The sequence below is a fragment of the Schistocerca piceifrons genome, chromosome 3, assembly GCF_021461385.2.
Source record: "Schistocerca piceifrons isolate TAMUIC-IGC-003096 chromosome 3, iqSchPice1.1, whole genome shotgun sequence".
NCBI lineage: Eukaryota > Metazoa > Arthropoda > Insecta > Orthoptera > Acrididae > Schistocerca > Schistocerca piceifrons.
The window spans coordinates 582,348,874-582,368,950 of record NC_060140.1 but is presented as its reverse complement, the minus strand read 5'-3'; the positions used below and the strand labels follow the sequence as shown (position 1 = coordinate 582,368,950).

The following is a 20,077-nucleotide window of genomic DNA, read 5'->3' as shown; positions in this document are numbered from 1 at the left end:
ATCTGTCCTGAAATTTATGCTTGACTCTTCATAAGGGCATGATCACAACCTGTCAGCCAGAACGAGTGGTCACTTGCAAATTGTCTATAGTATTTGACATGCAACTTGCTACTGGGAATGGTTTTTAAATATAAGAACAGAAGTTAAGTAACAATTTACCTGCACAAATTTTATGAATCCACGCTCCCTTCACAAATTTTATGAATCCACGCTCCCTTCATCAGTACTTTCAAATTAAATGAATGAGAAGTGATATCCAAACTCACACTGGATGCCAAGGATAAACAAAAACAATGATATGGAATGGATAACTCTTGAAATTGAAGTAATTTGTGCTAGAAAAATGAGTTGCATCTAATTCAGAAAACAAGCAGTGTCAAGAGTTGAAACTTCATTAATATCCGATTTGTAAAATCCTTCAGTCTGTGCTGTGATAGTGCCATGCAAAACAACAAAGGATGCAAGTCCCCTCCATGGAAAACACGACCACACCATACCACCACCATATCTGAATTTTACTGTTGGCACTACACATGCAGGCAGATGACATTCACCGGGCATTTGCCATACCCACACCCTGCCATCGGATCACCACATTGTGTACCGTGATTCATCACTCCACACAATGTTTTTCCATGGTTCAATTGTCCAATGTTTAGGCTCCTTACACCAAGTGAGGCATCATTTAGTATTTACTGGCATGCTGTGTGGCTTATTAGCACCCACTCGACCATGAAATCCAAGTTTCCTCACCTCCCGCCTGACTGTCATAGTACTTGCAGCGGATCCTGATGCAGTTTGGAATTCCTGTGTGATGGTCTGGATAGATGTTTGCCTACTACACATTACAACCCTCTTCAAGTGTCGGCGGTCACTCTCAGTCAACAGAAGAGGACAGACTGTAAGTTTTTGTGCAGTAAGCATCCCTTCACGTTTCCACTTCATTATCACATCAAAAACAGTGGTATTAGGGATGTTTAGTAGTGTGGAAATCTCGCATACAGACACATGACACAAGTGACACCCAATCACGTGACCACATTAGAAGTCTGTGAGTTCCACGGAGTGCCCCATTCTGCTCTCCCATGATGTCTAATGACTACTCATGTCACTGATATGGAGTACCTGGCAGTAGGTGGCAGCACAATGTGCATAATATGAAAAAGTATGTTTTGGGGGGTGTCTGGATACTTTTGATCACATATGTACACAGCTACATCTGAATACGTACTCCACAAGCTGCTGTATGCTTCATGGCAAAGAGTACCACACAACACTACTAGTTATTTCCTGCCTTCAAAGGAGAAGTAATTGTGGGTGAGGATATAGTTGGTCATGGTGACTAGGAAGGAGGTTGTTGGTTTTGAATCCGCCGGGTGTTGGGAAAGGTAGTGTTCAATAGCGGTAAGGCCATGAGCATTAGGAATGTTAGTGTACAGGGAGGTGGCATCAATAGTGATGAGCAGAACACCGTGTGATAAAGGGACAGGAACTGTGGAGAGTCGGTGGAGGAAATGGTTGGTATCTTTTATATAGGAGGGTAGGTTCCAGTTAATAGGTTGAAGGTGTTGGTCTATGAGAGCAGAGATTCTGTCAGTGGGGGCACAGTAATCGACCAGAATGGGGCATCTTGGGTGGTTAGGTTTATGGACTTTAGGAAGCATGTAGAAGGTAGGAGTGCGGGAGTGGTAGGGGTAGAGAAATGGACTCTGGGGAGAGGTTGTGGGATGGGCCTGAGTAGCAATACCTCCACTTTGACAGCTGCCACCCATTCCATATCAAGAAGTCACTTCTGTGGAGCCTAGCCACCGGTGGTCGTCGCATCTGCAGTGACGAGCAGTCCCTCTCGCTGAAGCCTTCACTGACCATAATTATCCTCCCAACCTTGTACAAAAACAAATCTCCTGTGCCTTATCTTTCCAGTCTCCCACCACCTCCCAAAATCCCACCATCCGGCCACAGAGGAGCATTCCCCCTCGTAACTCAGTATCACACAGAACTGGAGCAACTGAATTACGTTCTTCACCACAGTTTTGATTACCTATCGCTGCACCCTGAAATGAGAAATGTCCTGCCCACTATCCTTTCCAGCCCTCCCACAGTGGTATTCCGCCGTCCACCAAACCTACACAATATACTTGTCCTCCTTACACAACCCCTGCACCCAATCCCTTACCTCATGGCTCATTCCCCTGTAATACATTCTCCCACCACCACCGATTCCAGTCTGGTCACTAACATCACCTATCCATCAAAGGCAGGGCTACCTGTGAAACCAGTCATGTGGTCCACAAGCTAAGCTGCAACCACTGGCTGCATTCTATGTAGGCATGACAACCAACAAGCTGTCTGTCAGCGTGAATGGCCACCAACAAACTGTGGCCAAGAAACAAGTGGACCACCCTGTTGCTGAACATGCTGCCAAAAAGGATATCATTTCAATGACTGCTTCACAGCCTGTGCCATATGGATCCTTCCCATCAACACTAGCTTTTCTGAATTGTGCAGGTGGAAACTTTCCCTGCAATACAGCCTACGTTCCTGTAACTCTCCTAGCCTCAACCTTTGTTAGTCGCTGTCCTCACCCATCCAGCCCCTTCTCTACTCCCATTCCAACACTACACAGGCGTCATTCCACCACCACACCCAATCCTTTTTTTATTTATTTTTTTTTTAAATTTATTTCTCTCCTTTTCTGATACTACCCCCTCCCTCCCCTCTGCCTGCCACCCAACCTGCAGCACTTCACTGTCCGCCATCCCCACCATACTATCCCTCCTCCTCCCCGCCCTAGCCTCCTCCTTTCCAACAACCCAGTCACCAGTCCCATCACGCACTGGTGCTGCTGCTTGCAGTGTGGTATCAGTTGCCTGAGAGTGCAGTCTTGTGTGTGAGTTATGTTTGCATGAGTGTGTGTGTGCGTATGTGCATCTATTGTTGACAAAGGCCTTTGGCTGAAAGCTTTAAGTGTGAAAACCTTTTTGTTTTGCCTATCTGCGACTCAGCATCTCCACTAGATGATAAATAAAAATAGCCCTTAGAAATGTTCATTATGTAACCATATGTACAAATTAATTTGCAATTTTAATTTAAAATGACTCATTCCACATCATTACATCGTGCAAAGTGATCCGTGGAACATGTAGCTAACTAACTACCACCTGCTTTACTCACAATTGAGCATTTGTGATCATTCTATTTCACATCCCTACAAAGTGTTACTCCCAGGTGAAGAACATAGTTTTACATTTCCGTACTTTTAAAACAAGTTGCCAATCTTTACACTGTTTTCAAATCTTCTCAAGATCTGACTGAATATTTATGCAGGTTCTTTCAGATAGTACTTCATTATAGACAACTGCATCATCTGCAAAACGTCTGAGGTTACTATTACTATTGCCAGCAATGTCACTAATACACAATATGAACATGAACATGAACACTTCCGAGGGGCAGACTAAAAGTTACTTGTACATCTGACGATGACTCTCTATTCCAGATAACATGCTGTGTCCTCCCTACCACGAAGTCCTCAATCCAATCACAAATTTCACTTGATACCCCATATGATTGTACTTGTCACAATAAGCATAGGGGTGGTACTGAGTCAAATGCTTTTTGGAAATCAAGAAGTACTGCATCTACTGAAGTGAGAAAAGTGCGAGTTGGGTTTCACATGATACATGTTTTTGGGATCCATCCAGGTTGGCACTCAGGTCATTCTGTTCAAGATACTTCAGTATATTTGAGCTCAGAATAAGTTCTAAGATTCTACAATAAAGCAATGTTAAGGACAATGGACGATAGTTTTGTAGATCACTTCTACTACCCTTCTTATAGAAAGGTGTGACCTGTACTTTTTTCAAAGAAATGGGCATGATTTTTTGTTCAAGGAATCTATGACAGATTACAGTTACAAGAGGGACTAACTCAGCTCCAAATTTAGTATAGAATCTGACAGGGATTCTATCGGGCCCTGGAGCTTTGCTCAGATTCGCAACACCGCTGACACAAATTCTTATTTCATTCATCTTTCCTGTGGTACGAGGATTAAATCTGGGCAATTCTCCTGGGTTTCAATTTGTACAGGAACATTTGAAAACAGAGTTAAGCACATCAGCTTTTGTTTTGCTATCCTCAGTTTTGGCTCCTGTCTCTTTCATTAGGGACTGGGCAGTAACTTAGGTGCCACTAACAGCGTTTATCTATGACCAGAATTTCTTTGGGTTTTGTGTAATATCATTTCTGCTATGGTAATCACTGAAGGCATCACACATCGCTCTCTTGACAGCCAATGTGTTTCACTCACATTTCTCTCTCTCTATAACCCTACACTTTGTTTAACACCTATTATGCAGTACTCTCTGCTTCTTTAGAAATTTCTTTACAGTGACTGTATACCAAGGAGGTTCCCTCCCATTCTGAACTGTTCTACTGGATACATATCAATCTACGAGCTACAGTTTCTCTCCGTGCTTCTGTGCTATGCTGAAAGTTTCAAGTTTCTTGTTGAATTGTGTCGCAACTGATTTTTTATCTACTTTACTGAACATATATGTCTTTCTGCTTGTTTTAGACATCCTTTGTACATTGGTAATCATTGTTACAACAACCGCATCATGGTCACTAATACCAGTTTCAATGTGGAAATCCTTAAGGCAGTCAAATGTATTTGTTGCCGTTAGATCCCGTATGTTTCTGAACTGTCTGTTCTAGATGGTTTCCAGAGAAGGCATTCAGTAATGTTTCACAGGATTTCTTATCACACTCACCACTAACAAAACTGTAATTTTCCCAGTTAATTGTTGGATGACTGAAGTCTCCACCAACAATTACAGTATGACTGGGGAATTTATGTACAAATGAACTGAGGTTTTCTCTAAGTCTTTTGGGTGAAACACTAGCTGTCTGGTGGGTGACAGACGGATCCAATTATCATTCTATGCCCGCCCCTGGTACTGAGTCTTGCCCAAACAATCTCACATGCAGCTTCAATTTCTATGTTGGTGGATTTGAGTTTCTTGTCTACTGCTAAAAATGCACCACGTCCATTTCCCACTTGCCTATCCTTTCAATATACACTTAAATTTTCCCCAAAAATCTCACTGCTATAAATTTCACATTTCAATGAGCTTTCTGTACCTAGAAATCATTTGATCTTCACTACTTTTCATTGGTGCTTCGAACTCAGGCATTTTGTTGTGAATGCTTCAGCAGTTTAACATTAGAATTTTAATACTATCACCTGTGGGAGGCATCTCTTTCGATCTTACATTGATACTTCTGGGTTTCCTTCAGCTATCGTTATCTGAATTGGCTGGAGAGTCGCCAAATCTAAAAAAACTCTTGTGTGCACCCCACACACAGTCAGCTACCTGAGTAGCAGCCTCTGATGGGTAGTGCACACCTGACCCATTTAGGGGGACCCTACAGTTCTTGACCCTATGGCACAAGTACATGAATCACAGCCTACCTTGCCACTGAAACATTCAGTCTCTGGTTCCGTCCTCCCACTCAACACAGAACCTAAGGGCCACGATCAGTTCTTGGGGACAATGCCGCAAGTTGTCAGCTTTGTTGAAACTCCATGCACAAGGCTGGTCTTCTCAAATTTCTCTGCCAGTCACTGGGATGACCCAAATATGACCTAAGAGCCCGGATGACAGGCATCATTTTTTCCAACGTCTGCCATAACCCGCAGTTGGTTGCACACTGTTCCCTCAATGGCAGCTGGAATAGCCTCTTCAACATGTTGAATGAGGCTCCCAGGCATACATGCTAAGTGCACCTGCTGTCCTTTCCCATCCTTTGCTGCCATTTCCCTGACAGGTATCATCATTTGACATATATTTGAACTGCCGATGATTAATAGAGCCCTACCCTTAGGAATTTTCCTTCTCTTGACACCGGATGAAACACGTTCCCCAAAAACAGGTGAAGCTGGTCCCACTGCCTCAGTTTCACTGAAAGACAGCACCTCAAACTTCTTGGTTAGGGGGATCAGTTCAATACCCTGAGTCCTCCCTGGCCCCGACTACCCTGTAAAGGACACAGGACACCTAGATCTAGCATTGACTCGCTACTCGCAGAGTGTACTTTCTGCAGAGGAAGCAGGAACCACAGATGAGGATAGACTTGAGATAGCTCTGCACAGGTACCACAGGTACACGACTCTCAGGAGCTCTTGCAACCCACTGACTTGCAGCAGCAGCCAATTGTTTGACAGTAGTCAAGGCGATTTTCTGCTCTTTATGAATGTCAACCAACGCATCCTGTGTTTGAGAACAGCCTTCACAGTGGGCTGCATTTTGGTCAGTGCAACGTATTACAAGGCAGTGAACAAGCAACTTTAAAGTAAGTCCACTTATTGTCTTTCAATTTGTAGAGCTAAAAAGTTGCTAATCCTCTATACAAATTCAAGCAAATACACAAAATGAGATTTCTATTATGGCAACACAAAAACCTGTGGTAAAAGTTAGTGGTTTCCTAAAACGTTTTGACATTAATTACAGTTGTTAGTAAACTTGAAAATGAAGTTAATTTACAACAAATGCACATAATATACAAGGCTACTCCTCTTTAAGGGAAAACTATGCATAACACAAAATGTTAGTTAGAACATCTGCTACACTAACTAAATAACAAACACCAATTTACTACAAATTGCTTGTAGATTTCACAAAGGACAATGGCGGCCTCTGAAAATTCTCTAAAACACATGTTTATTTGTGTTGACATACAATAAGATAGAATGTTTTCTTTAGCAGAACTGCGAACCACAAACGCTGATTTGCTAGGAAATAAGATACTTATGCAAAACACTCATATCGGTAAATTACGAAAATATAGTTTTGTAACTGTCTGAAAATTCTCAAAAATAACCTATTTCTCACATAATTGTACAATAATATTAGAGAACAATTGTTCTGAACAAGAGTAGGCCTACCATTGTAAAATTTTTGAAAGAGCACAATTACATTTAAGCCTATAATTGACGATGACAGTAGGAGTTTATCGCAGTACTCGTGAATGTTCAAAATTTCACAATATATCACAATACAAACAGGTATTGGTACGATCAATTAAAGTTTATTCAGAAGTGATGCAAACAGTGAAGTATGCAATCTCATGCAAAGGAAAATTCTGAAGTCAACTTTCTTATATAAATAAACACACTTATTACACAGATTTTTCACTTAGCTGTTCCTGTGCACACTTCTACACTGATGTGTTGAAGAAGAACACTGCAGTGAGAGTTTACCTCAGTCAAAATCACTAAAATGTGCAGCACCAACAAAGTGTCTTCTGTCTCTTGCAGCTATGCCATGTACGCCACTATGGGTTTAGGTTGGCACTAGGTGCCTTGGTTGGTCGTGCTTCTCGGCCATGAGGCGACATCTTGTGGGGTCATGGGACATCAGGAGGAGAGAGAGTCCTGGTGGTGGCAACAGAAGGAAGTGAATGGCGGATGCAGTGGAGTGCTGGAGTCTTGTGGAGGAGCAAATGACATAATGGAATGTTGGACATGAATATAGCTCACCAGCTGGACGTAAAGATTGCTTCTGTATGATGCAGTGTCCCTGCTGCGATCTGTTCAGCCAACGTTATCACCCGGCCTGTTCTCTGTTCATTCATCTGCAGTGAGCCGCTTATTAGTATATAGTGAGGTATGGGTTGTTACCTCTCTGCGTAATCCCGTTCCTGAATGTTTGGAGGATGTTAATTTAATGTAACTGGAAGGTATTTGTTCCTTACGTATTGTTTTGGTTCAGTTTAAAGTCAAAATATGATACCATTTCTGGTCTGTTATGATAAGTCCCTGTACTGGTCAGGACAAAGCATAGTGGTCAATAATTTTATTTATGTGTTATGTTTGTTCTAAGGCGTGTGGTCTGATATTATTACCTTGTAAATTTTTGGGGGTAATTACTGATAAAATGGCCAATGGAGCTCCAATCTATATTTTGCAGAAATTGAAGTAAGTGTTATTAAGATTACTAAGGGAATCCCAACTTCTGATTTCATGTATGAGAAGGGTCTTATATTTCTTTGGTGGCTTGTGTACATGGTAGCTTACTTTTGAAATAAAATTTATTTTGACATATGTCATTGAACTCAGGTGAATGTTCCATTCGCATTCCTATCCGATGTTTCCATTAATGTGCTTCATTAGTGGTAGCAGAGCAAGTTCGATCAAGTACAGTGATATGTTGTAGGTAACTTGCTCATGTGTGCTGTATAGTGATTTGTTTCAGTTAAGTTACTTACATAGGTTGCATTTTTTCAGAATGCCTGCTGAAGTCAGGTAAGTGGCTTATTTGAGATGGAGTGAACTGATCTATGAGTTACGTAGGCGTAAGCCCAAGCCAAAAGGTACCATGTGGGAATTAACTGAATAGGTTCACCAAAACAGCCATTTACCGGTACATCAGATTACCGACCCCACAAAGGTAAGTCTGGCCACTGCCGCTATTGTTGGCACTTTCGAGGAAATGTTGGAGTTCATGCAGGGTGACATTGTTTGCACTCAAGAGTCAAGTGAGTAGGTTGCAACCATGGTTTAACCATTACTTAGACGGGATGAATGACCTGGTAGGTGTGGACAAGGCACAGGGGCAATTTTTAATAACCTGCAGTAAGAGTATTCAGGAATAGTTGGAGGACCAGACTACGAATTATGGGGAAAGGACACGTGAATGTAGTCAAGCTGCTGCTGATGCAGGGGCAGGACAACTGTCCTTGACATGTTTTCAAAATTGCAAATCTCGTTGCAGGACAATTGGAATTTGTCACTAGATTCGGTTAATAGTATAATTGAGTTCTTTAATTTTTCTGTAGAATTTCAGAGGCAAGCAGTGGATATGCAATTTGATGATTTGGATGTCTCGAAGTTCTTGGGCAGGGCACTACTGCTATGGGAAGGGTGCATGCTGAACTAGTGAGATCATTAGAAGTAACATGCACTTGGAAACAACTAAGAGAAAGGATTTGTAGGTTAGTTCCTCCGAGGGCCCAATAAGAGTTGAGTAACCAATAATAATGGTATGAGTAAGGTATGTTCAAGCTACTAGTAGAGTATGTAGAGCGAGTAAAGAAAAGTGTGACAGCCCTAGAGTTAGTGTGTACTGAGGAGCAGACGGTCTGACAGATTTTGGTTGGTTTGAATGTAGAGACTAGACAGAGGGCAAGATTTTGTGGGACTCCTGTCACTTATGATCAGTTAGAAGTAACGATCAGGCACGTGCAGACCGCGGAGCTCATGGACACCCAATGGAGAGCATGGACCTGAGACAGGAGTTGCGAGGACTGTCGGTGAAGAAGGCTCCCAAAGTAGGCAGTCCAGGTGATGGGCAATTACACCAGCAAGGAGGAAGGTGAGTCTCCGAAATAATGTGTTGGCAGACGGGGACATGTGAGAAGGGAGTCTATGGGCATGGACAATAGGGAACATAAATTACGACAACTATTGCAAGGTGAAGGGAAGTTAAATAGTTCTGTCAGAGAAGGAAGGTCACTGCAGTGAATAATGGTCTGGTTTGCACATTACTTGATTTGGGATGTTTGATACTGGACATTAATGAGAAGTGGTTCTGAGAACATGAGGCAGTGTGTAGATGGGGAAGTTTAGGAATTAATTCTGAAGGCTATTTGGTGGTGGACAGATTAAGTTTGGGCATGAAAGGGGTTTTGCGTGTTAAGGTCATGGTGAGAGATTATTTGTGGAAGATAAATATAAGAGTGATTGAGAACTTGGCAACAGAATGCATGTTGAGAGACGATTTTATTGATAAGACAGGCCTTATCCCTGGCTGGGCAAGGAAGCAGTTTTAATCCTCAACTTCTGCTTGGGTATTCTCAGCATGAGAAAAGGGGATTAATCACTATGACTGGTGACACTCAGACTCTGGAAGCGGAAGGAGAAGCCCAAACTTCATTGGCCGGCCTACTGCATCACCTTGATAGTTTTCTTCGAGATGGCAATCAAGGCAGTATGTAAGGAATTCCCTGACGTGTTGACTGAAGAGACCTGATAAACTGAATATCACATTAAGCTGAGTGATCAGATCCCAGTTAAGAAAGTGCCATATTGGTTTTTGCCCCAAAAAATGAAACGGTTAGAAGGAACATGTTGACAGGATGTTAGACAAGAGGATGATACGGGCATCTAAGTCACCATATGCTGCCCTGATTAGTTTTGGTACCATAATGCCAACAGTGAGTTTCACCCGATTATGGACTACCGTGATCTTAACAAGAAAGTTATTTTACGATTGGTGCCTTTGCCAGACTTGCATACATGTTTCGGGTGGTTCAAGGGGGCTAAGCTCTTCACAACCTTGGATTTGAATCAGGCATACAATAACATTCCCTTGGAAGAAGGCTCAAAGACCATAACTACCTTCACGACCGACTTGCATTTGAGTTCAACTGGGTCCCCTTTGGACTGGCCACTTGGGGGGAGCTGTCCTCTCCCAGCTCAAAGACGCTGTGTTTCCGGATATCAACTTTAAGTTTGTTTACCATTATTTGGATGATCTAGAAATATACAGTCAACTGGTGCATGAACATATTTAGCATTTGTGGGAGGTGTTTCGGTGACTGGGAGAGGCAGAGCTCATGGTTAATTCCTGTAATGTAGTTTTTGTCAGTGCGACTATGGAATTTTTGGGGTATATTGAATTGGGAGAGGGAATTTGCATTGACAACAAAAGTATAGAGGCGATTCAACAATTTCTTACCCCATGGAATGTTAAGGAGGTGGCAAGGTTTGTAGGCATCACAAACTTGTTCCGAAAACTCATTAACAGATTTGCCGAAATGATCTCCACTTACTGAGTTGCGCAAGAAAGGATGTAAGTTTGTGTGCAGACCATAACAGGATAGTTCATTTCGAGCATTAAAGGAGGCTTTACAATCAGCACCAGTGTTAGCTTTACTGGATTTCAATAGCGAATTCATCCTGCAGACTGGCGCATTGGCATTAGATGTTGGGGCGAAACAGGAAGGGGGAAGGAGAGTGATAGCTTATGTCTCAAGAAGGCTGAATGATCTGGAGAAGAGGTACTCCATCTATGGACTGGAAGCTTGGCAGTGCTTTTCAGTATGGAGAAGTTCATTCTCGAAACTGACAACCAGGAACTTAGCTGGGTGTTAGCTAGGCCAAGGAGGACTGGTCGCATAGCAAGATGGGCAATGCAGATTTTGGAATTCAAATTCGATGTTAACGGTATCCCCAGTTTGGAAAATATTGTAGTGGATGGCTTAAGCTATATGTTTGGCGAGGACGAAGAGGACATAGAAGACAAAAGCCAGGCAGATTTGTGGGGGAAGCCACGATTGTGTCGATCCTTACTCAGATTCCTCAGTTGTCCCGCGGCATCAGGGACTTCCGTGTTGGCCGACCAGTCATTGTATCGTCCGTAGTGCAGAGGTCCAGCATTTTTGGGATTAGCGGAGCAGTCTCTTTTGCTGCAGTGGTGTCATCCTTTTGTATAGTTATTCAGACGTTCCCTGGGTGGTCATACCACATGCATTGTGCCGCCGTGCCCTTGACCTCCTCCACACTGGCCATTGGGGCATCATCACCTTTATTGGCAGGGTTTGGATAAAGACATTGCCTCCCTCATGTCAGCATGCAACACATGCCAAACATGCCAAGGCAGCACCCCGTGCCAGTATTTTTAATGGCCGAATGCAGCTGCTCCATGGGAATGTCTCCATTTGGATTTCACAGGGCCTTTCATGGTTCTCAGTAGCTCATACAGATCAAACTCCATGTCGGAATACCCTTATGTCTCCCGCATGATGAACACTACTTCTGCTGAGACTATCAAAATTCCCCGGCGCCTCTTTGCTGCCGAGGGACTCCCCAAAATGATCGTTACAGATACTGGTTCACAGTTTACTTCGACCAAGTTTAAGCAATGCTATACTGCCAATAGAATTTCCTGCATCCATACTGCCCAATTTCACCCTGCGTCAAACGGCCGGACAGAACATTTTATGGGTGTTCAAGACCCAGCTTGATAAACTACTGAGCCATTACCTGCTGGAGGAGGCCATGCTTTTTTGGCTACACAACACACTGCCCCCATGCTGGTAAAAGTCCAGCAGAGGTACATCATAGTTGATCATTCCACTCTCCCTTATCTGTCCTTGTTCCCGAGACTTCTCACCCTCCCGCCCGCACTCCGGTGCACTTCTTCCGCATCAGTCAGGAGGTCTGAGTGTGGATCTCTCATCCATGGGCGTGCTGGGCACCTGCAGTCATCACCAAGCTCTGCGGCCAGGCAATGGCATCTCTCTGTTGGGCCAACAGTTCCACAGCCTGCTCGCACCTCAACCATCTCCGACCCCGTCTAGAGGACCACGACACCCCAGAGGAGCTGCCAGTGCCTATCACTGGCCGCCCTGTGATGGAACCTCTGCTTCCGCCTCCGCATCTGTCACTGTCTCTGCCGACAGCTTCCCCTGCTGCATCACTGCCTCCTGCCCCTGCCGTCCACGAACCCATGGACGTCAAACAGGACACACCAGATCCTATGGATGTTTGTGGTGCTGTGCATTCTTTTTTTGAAGGGGAGAAATGTCATTCTGGCCCCTTATCATTTAGAAGGCCCACACAATTGACAAGCAAGATGGGCTGTCGACCTACCTTCAAGAGCGCAGAGCGAAACATCGCCAAAGGATATAAACAATAACTGACTTTCTGAATAAACACAGAACTACTTCGCCAGACAACATGTGACAGTGTTCCACCAACCGTAAATCATGTGACTGATTTAGCACTCCGCCGACTCGGCCTTATAAGCACGCCTGGACAGTCAGACCGGCAGTGTTTACCTACCACTAGGGACAGCTCTGGCCAGTACTTACACCGGCTCTAGCATAGTATACACTCACTGTAGCATTCAGTAATACGTTGTATCTTGTAATTGGTGGAGTAGATTTTGATCATTATTTTCTTTCATTGTCTTGTTTCCTTATCTAGTTTTGTCACCACAAGAATTGTGGGGTTTTCTTGTTGTTCTTGTGTTTGACAATTAGTGCATGTCAAGAAGGCATTTTTTAAAATTATAATAAAGTGTGTTCAAACTTGACTGTTTGTTCTTTCCTACCAACTGCAGAACACTACAGATGCCTTTACGAAGTGTGTCTGGTTATTACCTGTTCAGGGAGCAACTGCACAGATGGTCGAACAGAAGTTACAAGATATATTTGGGACCTTTGGACCACCCCAAACTCTGGTTATGGATAATGTGACCACCTTTACTGGATATCAGTTCAGACAGTTCTGCCTTGTGATGGGTATCTGCCACATAACTGTGACCCACTATTATTATAACCCCTCCTATGACAAGAGGTTGAATAGGATCTCAAAGCTGCCTTAATCGCGTGCCATAGTGCAGATCAAGGGCGATGGGATCACTCACTGACCTGGTTGTCGATGGTGTTTAGCACCGCCTGCCTTGAGAGCCATTAGTCTACACCTGCCGGCTTGCTTCTGGAATATCAGTTGGCCACTCCACTGTGCAATTTATCATCCATTGAGGGCTTTTTACCTGAAGGGAAGGATGTACAGCAGGTAGTTGCGCAGTGGACGCATGCCACGAGGTGTATCCAGGAGGTGCATAGAAAGCCAGCCATGCGGTGCAGTAAGTGGCAGCGGCCCAACTCTTATAAGGTCGGGGACACAGTCTGGGTCCATAATTTTCAAGGGGTGAGTAAGGCCTCAGACAAGATTGCCAATAAATTGCTACCCTGATTTAATGGGCCTTTTGAGACCCGGGAGTTCCTGATACCAGTTACCATCCGTCTAAAGAAACATGAAATAGGTAAAGAGGTACGGGTATGTTTGTCACAGATAAAGCCAGGTCCTGAGGGCTAAAAGATGACTTCCTTCCCTTCTTTGGTCTCGGCAGGTCGCCGAAAGAGGGGGGGGGGGGGCGGGGGGGGGGGGGGGGGGAGTGCTGTGTACGGCACTATGGGTTTAGGTTGTCACTAGCCGCCTAGGTTGGTCTTGCTTCATCTCGGCAGTGAGGCGACCTCTTGTGGGTTCATGGGACATTAGGAAGAGAGAGTGCCGCTGGTGGCACAAGGAGGAAGTGAGTGGTGGATGCAAAGGGGTGCTGGACTAGTGTTGTAGACGAGCAAGTGGTGTACCGGAATGATGGACTTGAGTATAAGTCACCGGCTTGAAGTGAGGATTTCTTCTGAATGACGCAGTGTCACTGAACACTGTGTCCAGTCAATGTTACCACCTGGCCTACTTTATGTTCATTCGACTGCAGTGTGCCACTTATGGATGACAGATTTGTTTCCTGTGGGACTCGAATTATGTACCCAAGGGCAAACTGGTTTTCAGGGTGCTTATTAACGAACAAGAATAAAGTTGTTGTATGAGGAGGTCATGTGTGGATATTGATACTAAAATATGGCTGGTAAGATCCATATTCGAGGTTTGGGTGAAAGGGGAGTGCCGCCAGGGATCCAAACCGACATACTAGCATATATCGAGGTATGGGTTGTTACCTCTTTGTGTAATCCTGTTCCTGAATGTTTGGAGTACGTTAATTTAATGTCCCTGGAAGGTATTTGTTTCTTACGTATAGTGTTGGTTTAATTTAAAGTCAAAATATTTCCAGGTATCAAGTCTTGTTGGTTATGATAAATCCCTAAACCGGAGAGGATGAAGCATAGTGGTTAATAATTTTATTTATATGTTGTGTTTGTTCTAAGGCATGTGGCCTGCTATTCTTAATCTGTATATTTTCTGGGAGTAATTACTGATAAAACGACCAATGGAGCTCCAATCAATATTTTGTGCAACTGAAGTACATGTTACTAAGATTATTATGGGAACCCCTCCTCTTGATTTCATATATGAGAAGCGTCATATGTTGTCTTTCATGTATTGTATACATATTAGCTTACTTATGTAACAAAATTTATTTTGACATATGTCACTGAACTCAATCAAATGCTCCATTCGCTCTTGTCCAATGTTTCCATTAATGCACTTCACAACTAACAATGCTCAACAATATCTGTCGAAACTTCGGAAACTATAGTGACCTGAAGTGACAATATTCCATAATTTCCCACAGCAAATTCTGCGTTTCTTCAACCAAAATTGGCTGTGGAAGAAATGTGTTGCATTACTTATTGAACATCCCTCTTATATAGAGAGTAAGGGCAGTCCCATCACACTCCCTCACACATTCCTGATGATACCCCTGTCTCTGATGAACACTTTATGTTGAGGACAACATACTGAGTTCTATTACTTAAGAAGCCTTTGAGCCACTCATATGTCTGGGAACCACACACAAGCGATACTTTCTTAATCTTCGCTGATTTGTGGACAGAAGCTTTTCTCTTTTTGTTACATTCAGACCCAGAATGTTCAAGTATTCTGCAGCAAGTATTCTGCAGCAAGTATTCTGCAGCAAGTATTCTGCAGCAAACTGATGTCAGTGACATTGGTCTGTAATTATGTGGGTTCATCATTTTATCTTTCTTATATACAAGAGTCTCTACACTTTTTCCAGTCACTTGGGACTTTGCGCTGGGCAAGAAATTCGTGGTAAATGCAAGTTCAGTAAGGGGTAAATGCCTCACAGTACTTGCTGTAAAACCAAACTGGGACTCCATCTGCATGTGATGACTTACTTTCAACTCTTTCAGTTGCTTCTCTACACCAGGGAAACCTATTATTATGTCCTCCATGCAACAGTCAAACAACTGTATGTTTGCATGATCCTGCTGGATGAATGATTTCTTAAATGTGAAATCTGAAACTTCAGCGTTCCTTTTGCTGTCTTCTATTACCACCCCAAACAGGTCAACAAGTGACTGGCTGGAAGACTTTGACATCTTAATGAGTTTACATATGACCAGAACTTTCTTAGGTTCTTGGCAATATCTTTCACTAAGATATAACAGCTGATCATCTAATGGATGCATGAATTTCTACTAAATTTTGGCTGTCAACATTTTTTTTATTTATTTATTTATTTTAATGAGAGTGCAACAATCTCTGTTTCCTCAGCATTTTCTGAATTTAATTGAGTCTTTTCCATTCTCAATCCACTTACATGGCACATGTGTCTCCAGGGCACAATTTACAATTTTTTAACTTGGCCCATAATTCCTCTGCATCAATTATAATGGAACTAAATGATGTCCATTCATTGTCTAAGTGGGACGCTAACAACTGCTTATCAGAATTTTCTGCCAACAATACTCTCCTAGCCTTCTTGATGTATTTATTAACTTCAATACCCATTCCTGTGTCTATACTGACACAGTTGATAAGGTCAGGCCTGTTTATAACTACACATTCTACAATATGAGGGTGGTTTGAAAAGTTCTCAGAATGGAATAGAAAAAAGTACTTACATCACTGAAACTTTTTTTATTTTTCAATGTAGTCTCCTTGTAGATTAATGCACTTGGTCCAACAATGTTCCAATGCTTGATCCCATATCAAAAATGAGTTACCTCCAGGGCTGCAAAATAGTTGTCAACTCCAGCTATAAATTCTTCGTTTGAAGTGAATCTTCGTCTACCAAGAAAAATTTTCAGTTTTGGGAAAGATGGAAGACTGACAAAGCCATATCAGGCGAATAAGGTGGGTATTGCAACAACTCATACCTTACTTCATGTAATTTTGCCACGGCGATGGCACTTGTGCGTGGGCTCACATTGTCTTGACGGAAGATGACTTTCTTCCTTGCTAAACCTTGCCTTTTTTTGTGTATCTTTTGCTGCAATTTGTTCAGGAGGTTAGTATAGTATTCTCCAGTAATTGTTTGCCCAGTGGGGAGCTAATCTACTGATGCCATGACCTTTCTCACTGAAGGAATTGTCTTTGCTTTCTTTAGTGGCGGAGAATCAGCATGTTTCCACTGCTTTGACTGTTGTTTTGTCTCTGGGGTGCAGTAGTGCACCCAAGTTTCATCTGTGGTCACAAACCGGCACAAAAAAATCTTGTTCGTTTCTCCTAAAATGGGCCAAACATTGTTCTGATATGTCCATTCTCATGTGTTTTTGATACAGCATCAAGAGTCGCAGCACCCATCTTGCAGATAATTTTTTAATTTCTAACTCTTCAGTTAAAATGTGATATACCCTTTCAGATGACATCTAACAAGCATGAGCAATTTCATGCAATTTCAATCGGCGATCCTCCAAGACCATTTTGTGCCCTTTTGCAATGATTTCTGGAGTTGTGACACATCTTGGCTGACCACTGCGCGGATCAACATCTAAGCTCTCCCAACTAAATTTAAATTCATTTGTCCACTTGAAAACAGTTGAATATGAAGAAGCAGAGTCCCCCAGAGTATTCTGGAAATCGGCATGAATGTCCTTTGCTTTCGTACCTTTCTTTACGAAGTACTTAATCACTGCTCGAATCTTGATTTTTTCCATCTTCGCAAATCATTACGCAGGAACAACAGAGACACGTCACCGCCACAGCTCTCTTCTAAGAGCACTGACTTGGCATGTGTTTACAGGAAACAGTCCAATGAATGTCATGTGAACAACTTATTGCACTAGCATTGACCCCTCACTGTGATTCCGAGAACTTTTCAATCCACCCTCGTATTTCCAATAGTTGTGGGTGCTCTAACTAGTTGTTCAAGGCAGTTCAAAAGTACTTCACAAGACAGTCAGTATCAGCTGCAGTGAATCCAGTCTACACTTGGCAGATTAATGTTGCCTGCCTACAACTAATATTGCATGGTCTGGCATTTCTGTGCTACAGAGTGTAGGCTTTCCTTGAGTGATTCTACACCTGTTGCTGTTGTATCAGAAACAAGTGATCAGTAAAAACATCCAATAATTAACTTGAGTTCATCCAGATCTGATACTCGTATGCACATTACTTCACAGTAGGACTCCATTTTGACCTTGAACACGCGCAATATTTTTGTTGAAATAAATGAACACTCACCCTCCAGTGGTATCTCATCTGTCTTTTTCAATTTATGTACCCTGCCTTGCTAAATATTTCGGAGCTTTCTACTTTGGGTTTCAGCTAACTGTTGGTTCTGAGAATAATTTAATCATGACAACTGTCCTGGAAGGCAGTAAGTTCAGGAACTTTGTTACGAACACTTCGACAATTTACTGTTAAAATTTTTGCATTCAAAGTGTTTACTTTGTACAAGATCTAATCTCCGCAAGTACTCTTGCCACCTGAGCAGCTGCTTCCTTTGTGTAGTGCAACTCTGACTAATTAATGGGAGTCCTACAACTCTCAACCCTTCGGTGCAGATCAAAAATCTGCACCCATGACTGTCACAGAATCAAGCATCTTGTTGAAGCCCCCCACTTGGCTCCGAGCCAAAGGAGCTGGACTGACTTTGCGTACGATGTTGTAAATTGTGAGTTCTAGTTGCACCTGCTAGTGAGGCCAGCAGTCTTCATCGTTTCTGCAACCACCCTCATGAACTGAGGATGGCCTCAGATCCAAGTGACAAGCATCACTGGTGCTGACATGAGTAACAACTTGCAGACTATTACACTCTGCAGCCTTGATAGCCACAGTCAAGGCCTCTTCCACATTTCAGATGAGCCCCCCCCCCCCCCCCCCCCAACACACACTGCAAATTGGAATTCTTTCCAGCCCTGGATGCTATTTCCCAAACGGACTCCACATCGCACCTAACACTGGAGCTCCTAAAACTAGTAAATCCCTCCCCCTGTGTGTCTGCATGGACCCTGATGAAGGAGTGACCACCTGTCCACTCACAGAGTGAATGGGTGAAGCCAATTAGCCAGAAGAGTGAATTGGTGAAGCCAATCAGCCAGCCTCCCCATTGACTCTCCACATCGAGCAATGTGACCCCATAACTCATCCTGCAGTGAGCACAGATCCCCACAGTGGCTGAGCTAAAAGGTGCCCCGAAAGCAGAGTCCACTGGGGAAACAAACGACACCTGAGGTGTCCCATGTTTCGTGCCAGTATCCCTGCTGTCGTCACACCCTGAGGCAGCAGTCTACAAACGGCTGACCATGGCCGTAAGCGTCTTCAGCTGTTCGTAAACCTCAGCTACCTCCTCCTGCATCCACACACAGCATGCACATGTTGAAGTTACCAGTACGAGTGCTGCAGATAACTTATTTCGTAGCAAATCAGCATCTGTGATTCACAGTTACTGCTAAAGAGTAGATAATCCTGAATTTCAATGTATATGAACACAAATAAATGTACAAGTCTGAGAATTACAATTGTCCTGTGCATAGTCTAACTTGCAATAAATCAGCTTTGGTAGTTAGTTCCTCTAGCAGATATTGTAATTAACATACTGTGTTACATCTAGTTTTCCCTTCAAAAGGAGTACATAGTGTCTACATTTATCATAATTTAACTGTTTTCCAGTTTGTTGATGGCTATAATTAATCTCAAAAAGTTTTAGGAAACTAATAATTTTTACCACAGGTTTTTCTGTTGCCTTAAAAGAAATCTCATCTTAACAATGTAGGAAAAGACAGATTGCTACTTACTGTACTTGCCTCAATTCTTGTAGAAAATTAGTAATTTTTTAGCTCAACAAATTAAAAGATGGTCAGCAGGCTTATTTTAAAGCTATTTGACACTGCCCTGTAATACATTACACCAAGCGTGAAGCAGCCACACAAGTCTTGTTCTCAAACGCCACACTAGTCCTGCTCTCAAACACAGGGTGACTTGGTTGACATTCGTAAGCAGCTGGAAATTGCCCTAACTACTGTCAAATGATTGGCAACTGCTGTGAATCAGTGCAGTGGAAGAACTTCTGAGTCATGTACCTGTGGTGCCAGTGTCAAAGGTACATCAAGTACTGTACTCTCCTGTGGATACTGTCTCCTCTGCAGAAAGTATGGGATCTGTCATTACTCATCCACTTGACTGCAAGTGGTGTGTCAATGGTAGATATAGGCTTCCAGTAAAGGGTAGATTGGGACCAGGGAGGACTCAGGGTGTTATTCCAATTCCCCTAACCAACAAGTTCGAGGTGCTGTCTATTGATGAAACTGAGCCAGTGGTACTCACTTCACCTGCTTTGGGGAAACCTGTTTTGTC

General features: G+C 43.0%; 1 protein-coding gene across 1 annotated transcript in view; it reads right to left on the bottom strand.

The window, feature by feature from the left end:
• Window positions 1–20,077, bottom strand: part of LOC124787992 (THO complex subunit 1) — a 99,928-nt gene that overhangs the window by 53,783 nt on the left and 26,068 nt on the right. The gene's annotated exons all lie outside the window — the stretch shown is intronic.